General features: G+C 47.6%; 1 protein-coding gene across 1 annotated transcript in view; it reads left to right on the top strand.

Moving 5' to 3' along the window:
* The window catches only part of LOC119462600 (serine-protein kinase ATM-like), a 111,740-nt gene extending 93,558 nt beyond the window's left edge, over positions 1 to 18,182 (top strand). Inside the window, exon 7 of the mRNA XM_049673053.1 lies at positions 14,897 to 18,182. The gene's annotated coding sequence lies outside the window, so the exon portion shown is untranslated. The remainder of the gene's footprint in view (positions 1 to 14,896) is intronic.
* Positions 18,183 to 18,969: the final 787 nt, after the last annotated feature.

Genomic DNA, 18,969 nt, shown 5'->3' with positions numbered 1-18,969 from the left:
TGTGTGTGGTAAAAAAAGGAGAAACATAAAAGGCAAGCAACTAAAGTTGGATCAGGCCACACAACTAGGTCAATGGGTGTGAGTGACAAGAATGTGCTCAAGGCAATGAAACAACACATATACAGTGTGTCCCAGTTAACTCGGACCAAGCTAATTAAAAAATGAGATACGAAGGTGCGGCCAACAGCATGTAAGACTCGGAAAAAAATAAAACTCGCCTGCAGTGAATTCCTGAAGAAAGGAACAGGACTGAAAGGAACTATGTGTACAGCGCTGTGTCCACATCATTCCTTTCAGTCCTGCATTCTGCTTTGTGCACTAAAAAAAGTTGTGGCTATCAACTGTATGAAAAGCAACTTATGCGTGCCATCTTTATCACTGCGCAGAAAGGCTTTTCGCTTATGCCTATTTCATAAAGTATTTCATCATCATATCCTTAGCAGTGAGCTCATTCTAGCACCTATTTATCTGTCATCTCGACTTGATCACCGTCATAAAGTAACAGGCACTTTTTGTCACACAAACAGGTTTTTATGTTCATTTATTCGACATGCAATGAACGACTGGAACCACATTCCTGATGCTATCGTGTCAATCGAACACAGAGCACTTTTCTGCCAAACCTTGTTTGCTTTTTGTCAACTGTGACCATGCACGTGGCCACATGCGCCGTATTCGCACAAGCGCTGTCGCGCCGTATTTTCCTTTTGTCTATTTCAGATGTTGCTTGGTTTATATAATTTGAATGTCATAGTATTCTTGTTATTTGATTTCTTAATGATTCCATCCATTGCACATGTCACTTGCATTATTTAAATTTGTTGTAATCATTGTTATTGTTTTTCGCATGTACCCCACTCACCTATATAATGCCTTGGTGCTTGAGGGTATGTGAAATGAATAAATAAATATATAGATAGTCAGCTTGAGAGAAGCTCCTCACCTGCACAGCCTTGCTGTGTGTCTCTGGAGCATCTTTTGGGGATATCGTTGGCATATCCAATTGCAGCGTTTGACGATGTTTGTGTCAAAGTGTTAACAGCTGCAGGAAGGCTAGGTGTAGTGATGTTGGCATCGGAGAGTCGTGTGAGGTGCAGGGTGACAGTAGCATGTGAGCTGTGACATTCCTATCGTTTGTAGGGTCTCACACATGCTCTTGGGACAAAGGAACGACAACACAGTAGTGCAAACAATCAAAAGGGTATTTATTGCACCTTTCATACACTAATGCATGCTAGCCGAATTACTACGCATAGAACATTCACATGGGCGCGTGACAAATCAAGGAAGTCCGACTCACCGCGATCGGATAGCGAGCAAATATATTCGCCCCATGCTATGACACCATCGCCTAGTCGTTAACGCGTACGGTCACGCGAACAGTGGCGAGTTCGAACGATCCGCGTTCGCCCATACCGGTGCTCTGCTCCTAGCCACGCGAGACGGTCTCGTGAAGCGGGGATCGGCGCATGCGTGGGACGCTTGCATCGCTCACCGACCCCCACCAAAGAGGAACAGCTGAGCCTTCTCCCTTTTGCGCCGGCGTGACCCCCCGCTAATGCTGTAGAATTCGTCAGTGTTGCCCACTATGTCCTTATGGACTAGAAATCCTACCCCGGATTCTCTCTTATCTGGAAGACCTCTGTAGCAGAGGACGTGGCCGTTAGTCAGCACTGTGTAAGCCTCACCAGTTCTTCTAACCTCACTAAGGCCAATAATATCCCAGGCAATGCCTGATAATTACTCAAATAGTCCTGCTAAGCTAGCCTCACTCGAGAGGGTGCGCGTGTTGAACGTTGCCAGGTTCAGTTTCCATTGGCAGTCGTCATAATAAAGCCGAATAAGAGGTACAAAATGAAGGTAGTACAAGCCTACGCCCCAACTTCCAGTCACGATGATGAAGAAATAGAACAGTTTTATGAAGATGTCGAATTAGCAAGGAGAAAGGTGCAAACTCAGTATACTGTAGTCATGGGCGACTTCAATGCAAAAGTGGGCAAAAAGCAGGTTGGTGAGCAAGCAATTGGCAACTACGGAATCGATTCTAGGAATGCAAGAGGAGAGATGTTGGTAGAATTCACAGAAAGGAATAGGCTCCGAATAATGAATACATTCTTTAGGAAGCGCAGCAACAGGAAGTGGACCTGGAAAAGCCCTAATGGAGAAACAAGGAATGAAATAGATTTCATACTCTCTGCCGATCCAAGCATAGTGCAGAATGTAGAAGTGTTAGGTAAGGTAAAGTGCAGTGACCATAGGTTAGTGAGATCTAGGATTTCTCTCAATTTGAAGAGAGAAAGAGTGAAATTAGTCAAGAGGAAACAGGCCAACCTAGACGCAGTAAGGGTGAAAGCAGACCAATTCAGGCTGGTGCTCGCAAACAAATATGCAGCTTTAGAACAGGAAGATGAAGAAAACATAGAGGTAATGAATGAAACCGTAACTAGGCTGATCTCAGAAGCAGCAATTGAAGTGGGAGGTAAGGCACCAAGGCAACCAGTAGGGAAGCTCTCCCAAGAAACAAAGGACCTAATAAAGAAACGTCAAAACATGAAAGTGTCCAACTCAAGAGATCAGATAGAATTCGCTGAACTGTCAAAACTGATCAACAAGAAAAAAGTAAGGGATATTCGAAATTATAACGTGGGAAAGATTGAGGAAGCCGTAAAATATGGACGCAGCATTGAATCAGTAAGAAGAAAGCTTGACATAGGACAAGGCAAGATGTATGCACTGAAAGATAAGCATGGTAATATCATCAGCAATTAAGATGACATAGTAAAAGCAGCGGAAGAATTCTATACTGAACTGTACAGTTCCCAAAACAGCCAAGCTACTTCCATTCAAAATAGTGATGAACCGGATACAGAAGCTCCTTCTATAACTAGCGATGAAGTTAGAAGGGCCTTGAAAGACATGACCAGGGGAAAAGTGGCTAGAGAAGATGGAATAGCAGTAGATTTAATCAAAGATGGAGGAGATATCACGCTTGAAAAGCTTGCGGCCCTTTATACGCAATGCCTCACAACTTCAAGTGTACCAGAGAGCTGGAAGAACGCCAACATTATACTTAGCCATAAGAAGGGAGACGTTAAAGAATTGAAGAATTACAGACCCATTAGCTTGCTTTCAGTATTATATAAAGTATTCACCAAGATAATTTCCAATAGAATCGGGGCAACACTTGACTTCAGCCAACCAATAGAACAGGCTGGCTTCAGGAAGGGATATTCTACGATAGATCATATTCATGTCATGAATCAGGTAATCGAGAAATCTGCGGAGTACAATCAACCTCTCTACGTGGCTATCATAGATTCTGAAAAGGCATTTGATTCAGTAGAGATTCCAGCAGTCATATATGCATTGCGTAATCAAGGAGTACAGGAGGCATACGTGAATATCTTTGCAAATATCTACAAGGATTCCACAGCTACCTTGGTTCTCCACAAGAAAAGTAGAAAGTTACCTATGAAGAAAGGGGTCAGGCAAGGAGACACAATCTCTCCAATGCTATTTACTGCATGCTTAAAAGAAGTATTCAAGCTCTTAGACTGGGAAGGCTTAGGAGTCAGGATCGACGGCGAATATCTCGGCAACCTTCGGTTTGCAGATGATATTGTTCTATTCAGCAACAATGGAGACGAATTACAACAAATGATTGAGGACCTTAATCGATAAAGTATAAAAATTGGGTTGAAGATGAATATGCAGAAGACAAAGATAATGTTCAATAGCCTGGCAAGGGAACAAGAATTCATGATCGCCAGTCAGCCTCTAGAGTCTGTAAAGGAGTACGTTTATCTAGGTCAATTACTCACAGGGGACCCTGATCATGAGAAAGAAATTTACAGAAGAATAAAATTGGGTTGGAGTGCACACGGCAGGCATTGCCAAATCCTGACTGGAAGCTTACCACTGTCGTTGAAAAGAAAAGTGTACGATCATTGCATTCTACCGGTGCTAACATATGGGGCAGAAACTTAGAGGTTAACAAAGAAGCTCGAGAAAAAGTTAAGGAACGCACAAAGAGCGATGGAACGAAAAATCTTAGGAGTAACGTTAAGAGACAGGAAGAGAGCGGTGTGGATCAGAGAACAAACAGGGATAGACGATATTCTAGCTGACATTAAGCGGAAGAAATGGAGCTGGGCAGGCCATGTAATGAGTAGGATGGATAACCGGTGGACCATTAGGGTCACAGAATGGATACCAAGAGAAGGGAAGCACAGTCGAGGACGGCAGAAAACCAGGTGGGATGACGAAGTTAGGAAATTTGCAGGTGCAAGTTGGAACACGCTAGCGCAAGACAGGGGTAATGGAGATCGCAGGGAGAGACCTTCATCCTGCAGTGGACATAAATATAGGCTGATGATGATGATGATGAACCCCCCCCGCTGTCAGGTGGTGTCAGCAGCGCAACACTAGCACCATCTCTCGTAATACGCTGCAACTCCGCCACCGTAAAGCTACGCGGCAAAGCCGGATTGCAGGAGACGGGAGCCATGCGGGGAAAACAACATCAGAGGACGCGTGTGAGTCGCGCATCCCCACATGTTGTGACCAATGCGTGTGCAATTTGTATGCTCGCCTGGCACCTGGTGTCCTCGTCTGAGGTTTCGCTAAAGTGCATGTTGGGGGGACCCCACGAAGCATACTCGACCATGCGAGAGGAGCTGACTCCATATGTGCAGTAGCACAACTTCGTTCAGAGGCCGGTGCATGCGTATGAGAGAGTCAAATGGTGATGAATCGTTCCAGTTACTATGGCATCAATGCCACCGCTTGGCAGTTCTTCACCCTGGAAGCCAGACCGGACAATCCTGTTTCACAAAAACTCACAGCTTCCTTTTTGGTCTCGGCGCTTCACGTGTCTTGGGCTTCCAGGGTTAAAAACAGCCGAAATTTGGTCGGTTGTTGACTCCATTCTTCACAGCTAAGACAAACTAGGAAGACTGCCCGTTTCGAGTGGTTATCTCCAAGAAGGGCAGCCAGCAACCGCAATGGTGGCCCACTGGTAGAGCATCTACTTCATGTGTGGGAGGCACTGGGTTTGAAGCATAGCACTGCGGGAAATCCTAATGCGTAGAGATGTCCTCTGGCCTGGTGCTAAGCCATGTAGGATCACCGATTACATCGCAGCCACTGAGTGGAGACCTCGACGGCCTTCCCGTTCACCGTCTACGGGACGCTACCTGTCGCCACAGCGCCGACCATACACAGGCCCAACCCGGGGCCAGTCCATGAGCCCACATCCGGAAAACTAAAACCAGCAGCCAATGGAGGTGTGGTTGCTGTCCGTCGAACTGACGGAGAACCTCCGCCGCCACCGAGGACACTGAAAAGAATATCTCGACGACATATCAACAAGATGTCACCATCCTGATGAAACCTAGAAGCAAAAAAATATGCCTACAAAAGAAGACCTGACGACGCGACATTCCAGCCACAGGTCAACACGATGCAACCGTGATCCGACGCCAAGACCAAACTGCAACGCAAGACACAGAACCACCGAACTCGACGTGCTTCTCGACAGCCACGCTGTCACTGCTTTAGTCGACATGGGAGCTGACTATTTTGTCATGAGTGGACCCATCTCAGCCCAGTTGAAGAAAGTCAAGACTGAATGGGAAGGCCCTTAAATTCAGACCACTGGAGGGCACCTAATAACACCGACTGGAATCTGCACGGCAAGAATTACCATGCATGACCGCACCTACCCTGCCACTTTTATTATCCTCCAACAATGTTCACAAGACGTCATTCTCGGCATGTGCTTCTTGAACCAACATGACGCAATCATCGACCTGAAGTCAGAAGTTGACAACGCTATCCGAAGACCAAGTGATACCGCCGGAGAGTGCTCATAGTCACCATGCCTTGAGGTCGCTCGAAGATCGTCAGCATCCCGCCTCGCTCCAGCATTATCATTTCTGTGGGCACCGAAATGCCCACAGACATAGAAGGCGTCATCGTGAGCGACTAACGTCTACTCCTCCACCGGGAAATTTGTGTCGCAAGAGGGATCACTCGACTGCACAGAGGGAAAGCGAAAGTGATGCTGACAAATTTCAGCCAGGTGTTCAAGCACTCAACAAGGGCACGACGACCACATACATCACAAAAATTGTGGAAACCAGCAAGGCGTTGCATATACCTCGACGACCATAGTTCCCGAACCAAACTTCAACATAAATCCTGGTCTCCCCAAAAGTAAGCAGCAACAGCTCAAAAGCCTTCTCTGACAATATAAAGGCTGCTTTTTGACGTCATCGAGGATTCGACAAACATGCAAAGCATCGCATATTAACTGAAGAGTGTGCTCGACCGTACCGCCAGAGCCCTTACCGAGTTTCGACGTGAAATGGGAAGCTATAAGGCAACAAATCTCTGCATTGCTACACAACGACATCCTCCAGTCGTCGAAAAGCCCGTGGGCATCTCCTGTAGTGTTGGTGAAGAAAAAGGACGGAACCCTACGTTTTTGCGTCGATTATCATCTGCTGAACAAGATCACAAAGAAAGACGTATGCCCCTTCCCATGGATAGACAATGCATTGAATCTCAAGACTGGCTACTGGCAAATAGAAGTTGACAAGAAGGATCACGAAAAGACCGCCTTCATTTCACCAGATGGCCTCCATGAGTTCCAGGTCATGCCATTCGATTTGCTCAGCACCTGCAACCTTCCAGCGTGGGATGGACAGGGTGTTAGCAGGGTTGAAATGGCAGACCTGTCTAGTCTACTTAGATGACGTCGTCGTCTTCGCCGGGAATTTCAAAGATCAGCTTAGGAGGCTCGGGACAGTACTAGAGGCCATCTAGTCATCAGGGCTCACTCTGAAGCTGGAAAAGTGCCGCTTCGCTTACGATGAGCTTCTGATCTTGGGCCACGTCATAAGCAATTCTGGAGCCCGCCCTGATCCGTAGAAGACATCTGCCATCGCTAAATTCCCACAGCCCATCGACAAGAAGGGAGTGCGCAGATTCGTTGGCTTGTGTGCCTATTACAGGTGCTTCGTCAAGAACTTTTGGTGCATCGCCAGGCCCAATAACCTCTCTCACAAAATCAGACGTCGATTTCAAGTGGCAAGCAGCGCAAGCGGATGCCTTCCAACAGCTTAAACAGCACCTGCAGTCACCACTAGTGCTCGCCCACTTCAATGAAGACACCGACATCTACACTGACACGACTAGCCTAGGCCTCAGTGCCGTCCTAGTCCAAAGGAAAGACAGATTTGAAAGGGTCATTGCTTACACTAGTCGGTTGCTGTCAATAGCAGAAGCTAATTATTTTACGACGGAAAAGGAATATTGACTTGCCATCATTTGGGCTACTACCACGAAATTCTGCCCTTACCTATATGGCAGACCGTTCAAAGTTGTAAGCAACCACCATACCTCGTGTTGGCTGACAAATTTAAAGGACCCTTCAGGATGCCTCACACGCCAGCGTCTGAGACTCCAGGAATTCGACATCACCGTCATCTATAAATCGGGACGGAAGCACTCTGATGCTGACTGCTTATCACGCACCCCCATTGACCCGCCGCCGCAAGGTGACGAGGATGACGACGCCTTCCTAGGAACAATAGGCGCAGAAAACTTCGCTGAGCAGCATTAAGCAGACCCAGTACTAAAAAGCTTCGTCGAGTATTTGGAAGGCAACACCGACGTTGTCCCTTGGGCATTTAGGCGAGGATTGTATTTGTTTTCGCTGCAAAATGGCGTCCTCGTTTGCTAAACGACGGCCAGCGGGATTACTACAGCCAATCGAGCCTCCTTGTGGACCATTTCAGCAGATCGGGATGGATTTGTTGGGACCTTTTCTGACGTCAACATCTGGAATTAAGTGGATCATCATGCCTGACTGCCTTATTCGCTACGCCGAAACGAAAGCTCTGCCTAAAGGTAGTGCGGCCGAAGTTGCTAAATTCTTTGTCGAGAACATCCTGCTGCGACATGGTGGCCCAGAAGACCTCATCACCGACAGAGGAACGGCCTTCACTGCAGAGCTCACCCACACCATTTTGCAACACAGCCAAACAAGCTACAGGAGGACAACTGCCTATCACCTACAGACGAATGGCCTTATGGAGCGGCTTAACAAGACTCTCGCTGACATTCTTGCAATGTACGTTGATGTCGAGCACAAGACGTGGGATTGCCATCCTGCCATACGTAACCTTCGCATACAGCACGACAGTGCAAGAAACAACACAGATCACGCCGTTCAAGCTGGTTTATGGCAGGAACTCGACGATGACTCTCGACGCCATGCTGCTGCATGTCACTGACAAAGAGAATCTCGACATCGCCGCCTATCTCCAGCGCGCCAAAAAAGCCCGACAGCTCACCCGCCTGCGCATAAAGAACCAGCAGAGGGCCGACAGCCAAAACTACAATCTTCGATGACGCTATGTCGAGTACCAGCCTGGCGACCGTGTTTGGGTTTGGACCCGAATACGCCGACGAAGATTTAGCGACTTAGCGAGAAACTTTACAAGATCATCCGACGTATTGGTGCACTGGACTATGAGGTTGTGTCAGACGGCATTTCGCAATCACAGCGCCGCCACTCACAGCCTGAAATAGTCCATGTTGTGTGCCTTAAGCCCTTCTACCAGCGCTAACTCTGGAACTTTGTTTCTTTGTAGCATCGGGACGATGCGATGCTTTTTAAGAGGGGGCATTCACACGCGTACTTATTTATCCTTTTCTCGGGGACTGCATTTCACCCACTAACAACTTAACGTTATCGCTAAGCGCAAGACACGCCTGCATGATTGGAACTTGCTCGAATGTTATTGATGGTTCTGTCCGTTGACTGTTGTCACCGAAGCTTATGTAATCTGATTGTATGCACAACGCGAATTGTGTAGTGCTTTCTGGGAGACACACGGGCACCAGCGATTTCTCTGGAACTTTCGCTGACTCATGTATAAAAGCCGACGTGCTTGATCGGCAGATTAGATTACGATGATCGCCGACTGTGCTTGCCGCTATCGTTGTGCTTTGAGTGTTACTTGCTTTTGTGGGCACCAGTTCGCCCAATAAAAAGTTAGTTTCATCATTTACAGTTTTGATGCTGTGTTCTTCGCCATCACTGCCACGTGACAATATTCACAAGTCTCTGTAAACCTCTTGCATTGTCCACTGGTAGCACCACGCCATCTGCAAACTTCATTCCAGGGACCTTCTGTTGCACTCTTTGCCCATTACGAATCCAAGACAAATCAAACCCGAATTCACCGTTTTCCAGTCGTTCTATGCCCCTAATATAATGCGGGAACAAAAATGAAGACTGAAGACATCTTTGGTTCAGTCCACAGTGAATTTCCGCCACTTCACTTCATTGCATTTCCGGGCTTCCTATGCAATTTGTACTCAGTTGTTCCTATAAATCTCTCTCATTATTCCACGAATTAGTCATTTATGCCTTCATGCTTGAGAATATCCCATAACAATTTCCTGTCTATGTTGTCATAGGCTTCCTTAATATTGTCTCGGTACACAGGCCTGTAGGTATACAGGTAGCGTAGGTGATAACACGATCACATCCCTGTTGGCATTGAGCTAAGACGGCTCCGATACCGTGACCACTGGCATCGGTACAGACGTCTGTAGGAGAGGATGGGTCAAAGTGGGCCAGTATAGGTGGCGTGGTGAGAATGTTGGTCAGGTGGGTAAACGCGGCAGTTTGAGCGGGACCCCACATAAATGGCACGTCCTTCTTGAGAAGATCAGTAAGTGGTCGGAAAATCACTGCGAAGTCTTTAACGAACTGATGGAAGTAGGAGCTGAGTGCTGCAGGGCTTTGGACGTCTTTGACAGACTGAGGTACAGGAAAAGACGTGACAGCACAAATTTTCTCCGGGTCTGGTTGAATACCGGAAGCGTCGACAAGGTGGCCCAGCAGTGTAATCTGCCGACGACCGAAGTGACACTTCGATGAATTTAGTTGGAGCCCAGCCTCACGGCAGACTTGAAGAACAGCTGACAAGCGCTCAAGGTGTGTCTCAAATATAGGCGAAAATACGAGAATGTCGTCTAGGTAGCAGAGGCATGTTGACCATTTGAACCCTTGAAGCAGAGTCCATCATACATTCAAACGTGGCTGGGGTGTTACATAGACCGAATGGTATAACTTTGAATTGATATAGACCTTCAGGGGTGATGAACGCAGTCCTCTTTTGGTCCTTTTCATCTACAGAAATTTCCCAATAACCAGACCGAAGGTCTATTGATGAAAAGTAGTTGGCACCATGGAGACAATCGAGGGTGTCATCAATGAAAGGCAAGGGGTAGACATCTTTTTTGGCAGTTCGGTTTAGATGATGATAATCTGTGCAGAAACGCCATGTGCCATCTTTCTTTTTAACAAGCAAAACGGGCGACGTCCAAGGGCTCGACGAGGGTTCAACAATGCCTTTGGCAAGCATAACCATAAGGCGACACAGAGCTGCTGCTTGTTCAGGCAATAGGTCTGCAGCAATCACGGGACGAAATGTTGCATCAGGGCAAATAGCATCCTGTGGACATGGTGAAGAATCGGAGCAGACGTCTACGGATAACGCCGGGACGTGGTCATCTCCTATAGCAGGCAGCCTTGCAACTGATATGCCGTGGGGGAGAACTCGCTTTTGTCAGGTCAAAATTCACGACGAGGAGGCATGTCCGGTTAGCGGCGACAATTATGGCGGAGTGGGGCACAGTGATATTGCACATCAAAAGGACATCAGGAACAGGTGTGGCGACGTAATCATCATCGGGCACAGGGACATATAATGGCAAATCAACAAAAGTCAAGGCTTTAGGCGGCAGGTGGACGAAGGCAGTCGTACTAAAGTTGTTCGGCACGAATATGCGCGAGTAGAGGAAGTTCGAGGCAAAGGGTACCGGCAGAACAGTCGATCAAAGCTGAATGCGCCGTAAGAAAGTCTAGACCATGGGGACAATTGGTCAGCACTGTAAAAAGAGCTGGAACGTGGCGGTCATCGATACTTATACGGGAAGCACACATTCCAGTGACGGAAACAGTGCTGCCATTGGCAACGCATACAGCTCGTGTAGTAGCAGGCGTGAGAACCTTCTTCAGTTGACGACGGAGGTTATAACTCATTATGGACAACTGGGCTCTAGTATCTATTAACGCCATCAAAGGGACACCGTCAACATGAACATCAAGTTCTCGTTCATTGGGAGCGTCAATGGAGGATTTCGACACGATGAAGATAATGCAGCAATATCTAGAAATGCTATCCATAAAGGTGTATTCCAAGCTATTGAAAGCTTGTCCGCACTTTTGTTAGCAGACAAGTGCACTGCAATGTGACATGCCTTTTTCTACTCCCGACAGAAATACGCAGCTACACAATTCCTGTGGGCATCAATGTTGAAATGACGCCCTTGTCCCTCATCCATTACACCTGTCATGAGCCACAAAATGAAGAAAGAAAGAAGAAAAAGCAGAAGATAAGAAGAGAACAAGAAGACTCGAGGAGTTGGTGGCAGAAATAAAGAAAAAAGAAGTTAGAAAATAAGAGCGGCTGAATAAAAGGAATGCAATATGAAAGTAGAAGAAGAAGCGCAAAAGTGCACGCGCAGCTACGTGGCCAACGGGAGAAGGGACACGTAGCCGAGGAGAGCAGCCCAGCTACGCTCTGGGACGCAGGCAGGCAGAAGGAGCTGGAGGCCGAACAGGACGGGTGAATCGCGGAGACGGCGGCAACCCAATGGAAGCTGTGCTTCAGCTGCCGCGGCCACGACCCGCGAGCTGAGCGAACGCCCCATCGGAAGCCGCAGCTACAGGCTGACGGCACCGCTTCCCGGATTCCCTGCGGCTACGATCCGCAGGCTTGCGGAGTTGACCGGGCGATCCAGGCGCCTCGGTCACCCCACCATCCTGACCCCCGAAACAGGCCAAACAGTGGACTGAACGTCGGACACAGCGACTTCGAGTCTACGACGCATCGGCGGGCCCAACGACGTGTCGCCGGAAGCCACGACGACGAGGTGACGTGGCCACGTCGAGGGACGCCATGTAAATATTTTGGACTTATCAATTCAAGGTAGCTGAGGACTTTGGGGTATTTCTAGAATTGACTTGTGCTGTAAATTGTTTGTTTAGTGCTGTTGTCTTTGCCGTTTGTTTTTACGATTATAAATGTTTGTCTTAAACGTTCGACTTGTCCCTGTCTGTCTTTAGTCCACCGAAAGCCGTGACAACACCCAAAATCGTGCCGTGTGGTTCCAATTTAACAGAGCTCCAGTACCGGCACCTGGCTCTGCTGCATATAGATGTGTGGGATGTTTAAAACAAGTCAGGCTTTCCTAGGACTGTACAGGGCATCCCGAGATTTCCTGAATCTACATCCCCAGGGCCGTGTACTGTCGATTAATACCAAGTGTTGCATCACATGCTGTCACTTGTGGGGATGCGCGACTCTCACGCGTCTCCTGTAATCCGGCTTCACCGCGTGGCTCAGCGCCGGCGGCGGTCGTGGTGGTTGCGGCGCATTGTCGCGATGCTAACGCCACCGAATGGCGGGGTGACTTGGGAGAAAGAGGTTGAAGGCGCTTCATCTTTGGCTTGGGATCGGCGACCAACAGACACGAACGCTTCACGGGACCGTCTCGCGAGGCTAAGAGCAGGACACCGGTATGGACGAACACGGATCGTTCGAACGCGCCACCATTCGCATGACCGTACATGTGAACGACTAGCCGATAGTGTCACAGCATGAGGTGAACATATTCGCTCGCTATCGGGTCGCGGTGAGTCGGACTTCCTTGATTTGTGGCACACCCATGTGAATGTTCTATTGGTAGTAATTCGGCTAGTGTGTATTAGTGTATGAAAGGTGCTATAAATGCCCTTTTGATTGTTTGCACTACTGTGTTGTCGTTCCTTTGTCCCAAAAGCATGTGTGAGACCCCACATCTGGCTGCCCAACGGGAACCACTTGGGGCATCGGACGATAATTTTAAGTTTTGCTAGGTTCGAGGCAACCTTTGTCTCAACCGAAGCGTAGTCCTAGCGTGGATTTTGATCGCTAGTGTCACCGGCATGCTTTCTTGAGCGAGGCGATGGTTGCTGTAGCGTGTTTGAACTTTTCAACATGCTAAGTGCTTTCACGAGTGTTTTGTTGAAGTACACTCGTCGGTACGAGAGCCACGTGGTCTGCATCCTGGAAGAGCGAGGCCTAGCGCCCGCAGAGCAATGGCAAGCCTGAAGCGAGTGAGTACGGAAGTGTCGTGGGTGGGCCGAATTTCTTATGTCAATAGCTTCTTCTATCTCTGACTTCAGAAATCACGGCTCAGGAAGCCGGGTGGCCTAGGGCCACGGGTGCCGCTACGGGCTGACTGGTATTGCGGCCTGGCACCGGGCGCTCCGACACCGTCTGGGACGGTGGGCGCCGTCAACTCGGATGCTGTGTGCACCGAGCGGGGTAGGACCACCTCACAGAGCTAACGTCTTCTCGCGGCTGCCTGTTGTGCCCATTTTGGGTGATGTTTTGTTTTTGGATGCCGGTTGTTGTCAAAGTAGCGACGCATTAGGCCTAAGGCTTTACAAAGCCGGCTGTCGCATGTTGAGGGACACAACATGGTAGGCCGTGGTGTTTAGGGGTCGCACATTGCTTCCCTCATTAGTTCGCCTGGCACGAATTGAAATTACTCGTTCTACTCAAGAAAGCAAGCTTTGTTCACGTGAACCTAGCATATGAATAGACGCCCGAAATTTTGCTAGCCGAATTGAACATCGTACCACGTGGGCGATACGTATGCTGAATTCCTCTTCCTTGCACTACTTTAGTGTTTGTCGAGTGCGTTGAGCGTACGCAGTGTGAGCGGAGTCACCCCTGGTTTGCTGTCACTTGCACATCGTCAGTGCTGCTGCCCCGGACTACAATTGAGCTACCCCAGGCGATGCAGATGCCTGTGGCCAGTTCGGTGCAGATATTTCGGCGGCCGCCTGTGTCCGGCTCGCTACCCTCGGCGGCTGGGAAAAGAGCCAGCAGGGCGCGTCGGCGTGAGCGACACTTGCTCTTGCCGACTTCTGCATCGCCGTTTCCGGACACCTGGGCTTGAGTCGTGCCGTCGAATCTGCAGAGATGATGCTGTGACCAACGGACGCCAGCGGTGAACTCCAGAGACAATGTCGGCTTGCATGTTGTGGATAACGTGTAGACATTTCCTCGGCACGGCCATTGTCGCATTTGTTCGCGACGCGTGCGTTGACAGACCGTGTGACATGTTTCGCCAGTGTATGCGTAGTGATTTAAGGTTGGGGGGATGTGGGGATGCGCGACTCTCACGCGTCTCCTCTAATCCGGCTTCACCGCGCGTGGCTAAGCGCCGGCGTCGGTCGTGCTGGTTGCGGTGCATTGCGAGAGATGGCACGAGTGTTGCGATGCTAACGCCACCGAACGGCGGGGTGACTTGGCAGAAAAAGGTCGAAGGCGCTGCGTCTTCGGGTTGGGATCGGCGAGCGATGCGGACGTGCCGCACGTGCGCCGGTCCACGCTTCGCGAGACCGTCTCGCGTGGCTGGGAGCAGGGCACCGGTATGGACGAAGACAGATCGTTCGAACGCGCCACCGTTCGCGTGACCGTACACGTGAACGACTGGACAATGGTGTCATAGCATGGGGCGAACATATTCGCTCATTATCTGGTCGCGCTGAGTCGGACTTCCTTGATTTGTAGCACGCCCATGTGAATGTTCTATGGGTAGTAATTCGGCTAGCGCGTATTAGTGTATGAAAGGTGCAATGAATGCCCTTTTCATTGTTTGTACTACTGTGTTGTCGTTCCTTTGTCCCAAGAGCACGTATGAGACCCCACACACTTGAGTGTGAAATTCCTGATGTATTCGTTATTCAATCTTGCAGGAAGTTCCAGCTGCACATTTCACTACCTCGAGGTTGTCCCAGGGCTGCCATCATCATCAGCTGCTGCTGACTTGAGCTCACTTGAACAATGGTGGCTACACTGCCAGCTGTGCCATCCACTGTGGAAACCAACCTGCCTGTTGCTTAGCCCAATTGTAGTGGTGGCCATATTGGAAAGTGACCTGACATGTTCTGTACTTATTGAAACAGTTGAAATAAGAAAGTGTTTATGGGTGCCTAAAGTTAAGTGAATACTGTGAATATCTGGAGCAGGTTCTTTGGTTTCTTTCTTTTTTTTTGTATGTATTGCGAATTCAGTAGCTTGGGAAAGCACCTTGCAAATTATACTATACTACATTCAAAAGTAAGCAGTGAATGGTTTTTTATAGCTATTGCACATCACAAGCTTTGGTACAGAGTGAATTTCGAGATGCTAGGAAAGTATTGTGCTACAGGAGGGGCCAGGGCGGTGTAAAGCCACTCTGTTTCCCGAGGAAGGCCTTGTGCACTGTGGTGATGCATGTTTGTGCTGTCAGCATGATATGAGAACCCCTAAAATATTGCCGCCCTGTTTACTGTAGTTGATGATCTGCCACCATAATACGCAGCATGCATGTGCAAGTTGTCACACAAGGGTTTAATGTGCCTTGCCATGTAAGTTAAAGCACTGGATGTGGTCATGTTCCCAATATGTTTTGTTTAGCTGTAATTCTCTCTTCTTTAAAATCTGTTGGGTGCCTCTTCACATTACATTTGTCACTTATATGTATTCATGCAAATATGATATGCACTGACTGTAATATCTCTTTTCGTTAATTCATGCTCAACAGAGTTGTGTGCCACCAGGGAGTGGATGTGATTCCGATGAGGCAATTCTTCTGATGTCTGCGTTTATTTGTTCAGTTGTGTGTTATGTTCTCATGTAGTGGTAGCGGCCATTGTTACCACTTTCAGCCGTGCCATAGCACTCTTCTTTAATGCACTTTGATCTGGCTTCAGACATCAGACAACCAAGTCAAGGAGTGGTGGATGTTCTAGTTTCTCCTTGCAACATACTTGTTGAGGCACTGCTGAAAAAAAAAAAAAAAAAAAGCTCAGCCTTCGCCAGGATATTGTGTTGTGCAAGGTCACCATCTCATGATTGTTTGTAATGTTGGTGTTGGTATCAATGGTATTGCACTTGTAACACGAAGTACCCTTGTGAATTTTATTCCCTTCAACTTCCAAGAACTTGGCCACCTGTGTAAGGTTTAGGGCATGATGTCGCCTTCTATTCCTACCCTGCCAAAATTTCTGTCATTCACACCCTTGCTTCTTCGAGGCCTCGTTTTCCCAGACAGTCACTTGGCAGCTGGAACCGAGTGTTACACTATTGTTGCAGCACCATAATCTGCAAGTCAGTTCAGGTCTGAAAGTTTGTGGTAAATGTTTGAACTGCACAGTATGTTGCTCATGCATAGAGTCTCACAAGTTGCTGCATTTAGTTTTTGCACTTACTGTTATAATCTCAGCTGCTTGCTGCCAGAAGGAAACCATTTGTTTACTGCACTTGAGGTCACAAAACTTTAGAAATGCCTCGAACTATTTATTTATTTCAAGTGAACTTTCCTATTGTGCATTTGTTTACAAAACCGTTCTTTCTGTTATATTCATTAAGGTCAACAATGTGATCATTTCATGCCTGCTTAAGGGGGTCCTGAACCACCCCTCGAGCTAGGTTAAAAAACACTTTCCACAGATAGCACATACTGAACATCTCAAACAAATTTTGCACTTGTGCACGGGGTGTTAGGCTCGCAGGCGGAGTGCAGATTCCCCTTTTTCTCAAACACTCTCTCTTCAGTAAAAGCCTTCGTCTCAAAGGTGCTGCTGGCGGCTTCCATATTTCGTCATATAGCAGATTCTCATACATGGCTGCTATCGGCCGAGATCAATCATGATGCGTGAGCCAACTGTCGTCTGCTCATACTCAGTTGCGCCTGCCCATGTAGGAATGAAACCTTGCTTATTGGGTGTCGTTGCCATCAACTCTCACTAATTTTGATTAGTGTGGAGCACTCGACTAGCGTTGAACTATGCGAATGGGGGGAAAGGTAAATATGGTGCTTGAAGTATTGGCGCTCGAACTAGGTCTTACTGAAAAATTATTTCACTTAAGTATTCCTAGGGGGTACCATACTCGTTCGAAGATATTTTCGAGACTTCAAAGAAATGTGGTTCAGGGCCCCTTTAACATGCTTTGGCTTATCAGTTATCATTATGTTTCACTCGTAACGCTCAACTTATTTTGTTTTTTATGTGCAGCATGTTATTTGCTTGGCTCACTGTGCACTTTACTTCAATCTGTTTATTTGCCATAGTGACAGATTTTGTCCGGTGGTTTCTTTTCTGTTTTGTCTAACATTGCAGGGGATACAGGTCCTACAACTACCTCAAGAGCATTTTATTCAGTGCAGGTTTCAGTATGATGTCATCAAGCTAAGGCTCATGTGTGCTTTTTTTACCTGGTTTAGTCGGTTTCATTTTTGATTCCAGTTTATACACAGTTCTTGCACTGTAGCATTGTGCTAAGTTACATTATTCTCAGGTTTCCTATAGCTCCGAAAGTTTGCACCTACCTCCATAGTGTACTTGTTCTAACCTTGTTATTATAGGGGCAGAAAACAAACAGAACACTTGTGCTCATGCCTCTGATAAATGGGATACACACTGTGTGGGAGCAGGCTCTTCAATGCACTCAGGTATTCATTTCAATACATTTTCTCAGGAGAGGTCTTATAGGTAGCCATATTTTTTTAATATCTTTGGTAACAACTTTTCCCTATATAACATGAAATGGGATATGTCAATGAATATGCCTTGTCTAACACATGTGCATGACAAGCCTGTACATGCACTGATGTTGGTTGTGTTTGTTGGTGTTCACACACTATGTAGTAAGCATTTCCCATGGACGAATGCACAATCATGACACTTTGCACAAAAGTGCTTTCAAATGTCTTGCCACTACCATGGCTTTCGCATGAGACCTACAGTAGTATAAGCAAAAGGTCAACTAGTGCATGATTCATACTTTGTTCTGTGGGCACAATGACTAGTGATAACTGCTACGGCTACACTGTGCTTGCATTAGCAGTTTAAAATGTGAGCACTAAAATGCTGCTCTTTCATACAACTTGTTGTTTGAACTTTTGTACATTTTTCTTTTTGCAACCGACTCTTCAGTTATGCACACTATATACAGCATAAGTGCCCCGTGAGCTGTCTCAATAAAGGTTTTCTGACATTTATTTTGCTCAAAATGTTGTGTCCACCCTTGCCATTAGTGTGGGCAGTGCCTCTTATAAAATAGATGCCTGGAACAGGGGCGTAGCCAGAAATTTTTTTCGGGGGGGGGGGGGGGTGGTTCACCAGCCTGAGCGCGGGGGGGGGGGGCAAGCATCTGCTTTCCTCTATGTGACGTGTTCGCTAACAAATATCGGTAGTTTAAGCAGACTCTATACATGTATATCAAAAACATGGGACTACCCCCCCCCCCTCGCGTGTGCTTGTGAAGAAATTAAGTAAAACGTAAAGTAAGCTCAGTAAAATACAGTAAGTACGACAGGTACAGTGGGCGTTTGGAGCAACGGTCTCTCATCGCGCCTATGAATGGACCAGTCTTCGAAAACGCATCATTGAGACGACCCGTCCGATCGGAGAAGACATCATTAATTGTTAATCTCCGTTAAGCGTAGATGGTGTCGTCCTCATCGGGGCGAAGTGCGTTTCACAAGTCAAGGACGGCTATACACGTGAAAATGCACATGTGACCAGGCTCTATACCTACTCCCATAGCAATAGCTTGTTCGCTGCGTCTTTGCTCTAGAAAACTTAAATACGCGCAAGAACGCATAATGCTTTTTTTTTTCAAAGCTTTCGTTGCCCTGCTCTCTCATACAAGAAGGTTGCATTTCCTGCGGCAAGTGCATGGACCGCTGTGTCTTCCGTTGTGTGCGAGCGTGCAGCCGTCATTTGCCTTTACGTCAACAGATTCAGAATTGTACAGAATATTTCACCGCACAGCATGTGTA

Source organism: Dermacentor silvarum, chromosome 8 (assembly GCF_013339745.2).
Source record: "Dermacentor silvarum isolate Dsil-2018 chromosome 8, BIME_Dsil_1.4, whole genome shotgun sequence".
In the NCBI taxonomy this organism is placed as follows: Eukaryota; Metazoa; Arthropoda; class Arachnida; order Ixodida; family Ixodidae; genus Dermacentor; species Dermacentor silvarum.
This window is presented reverse-complemented; position numbering and strand designations above follow the sequence as displayed.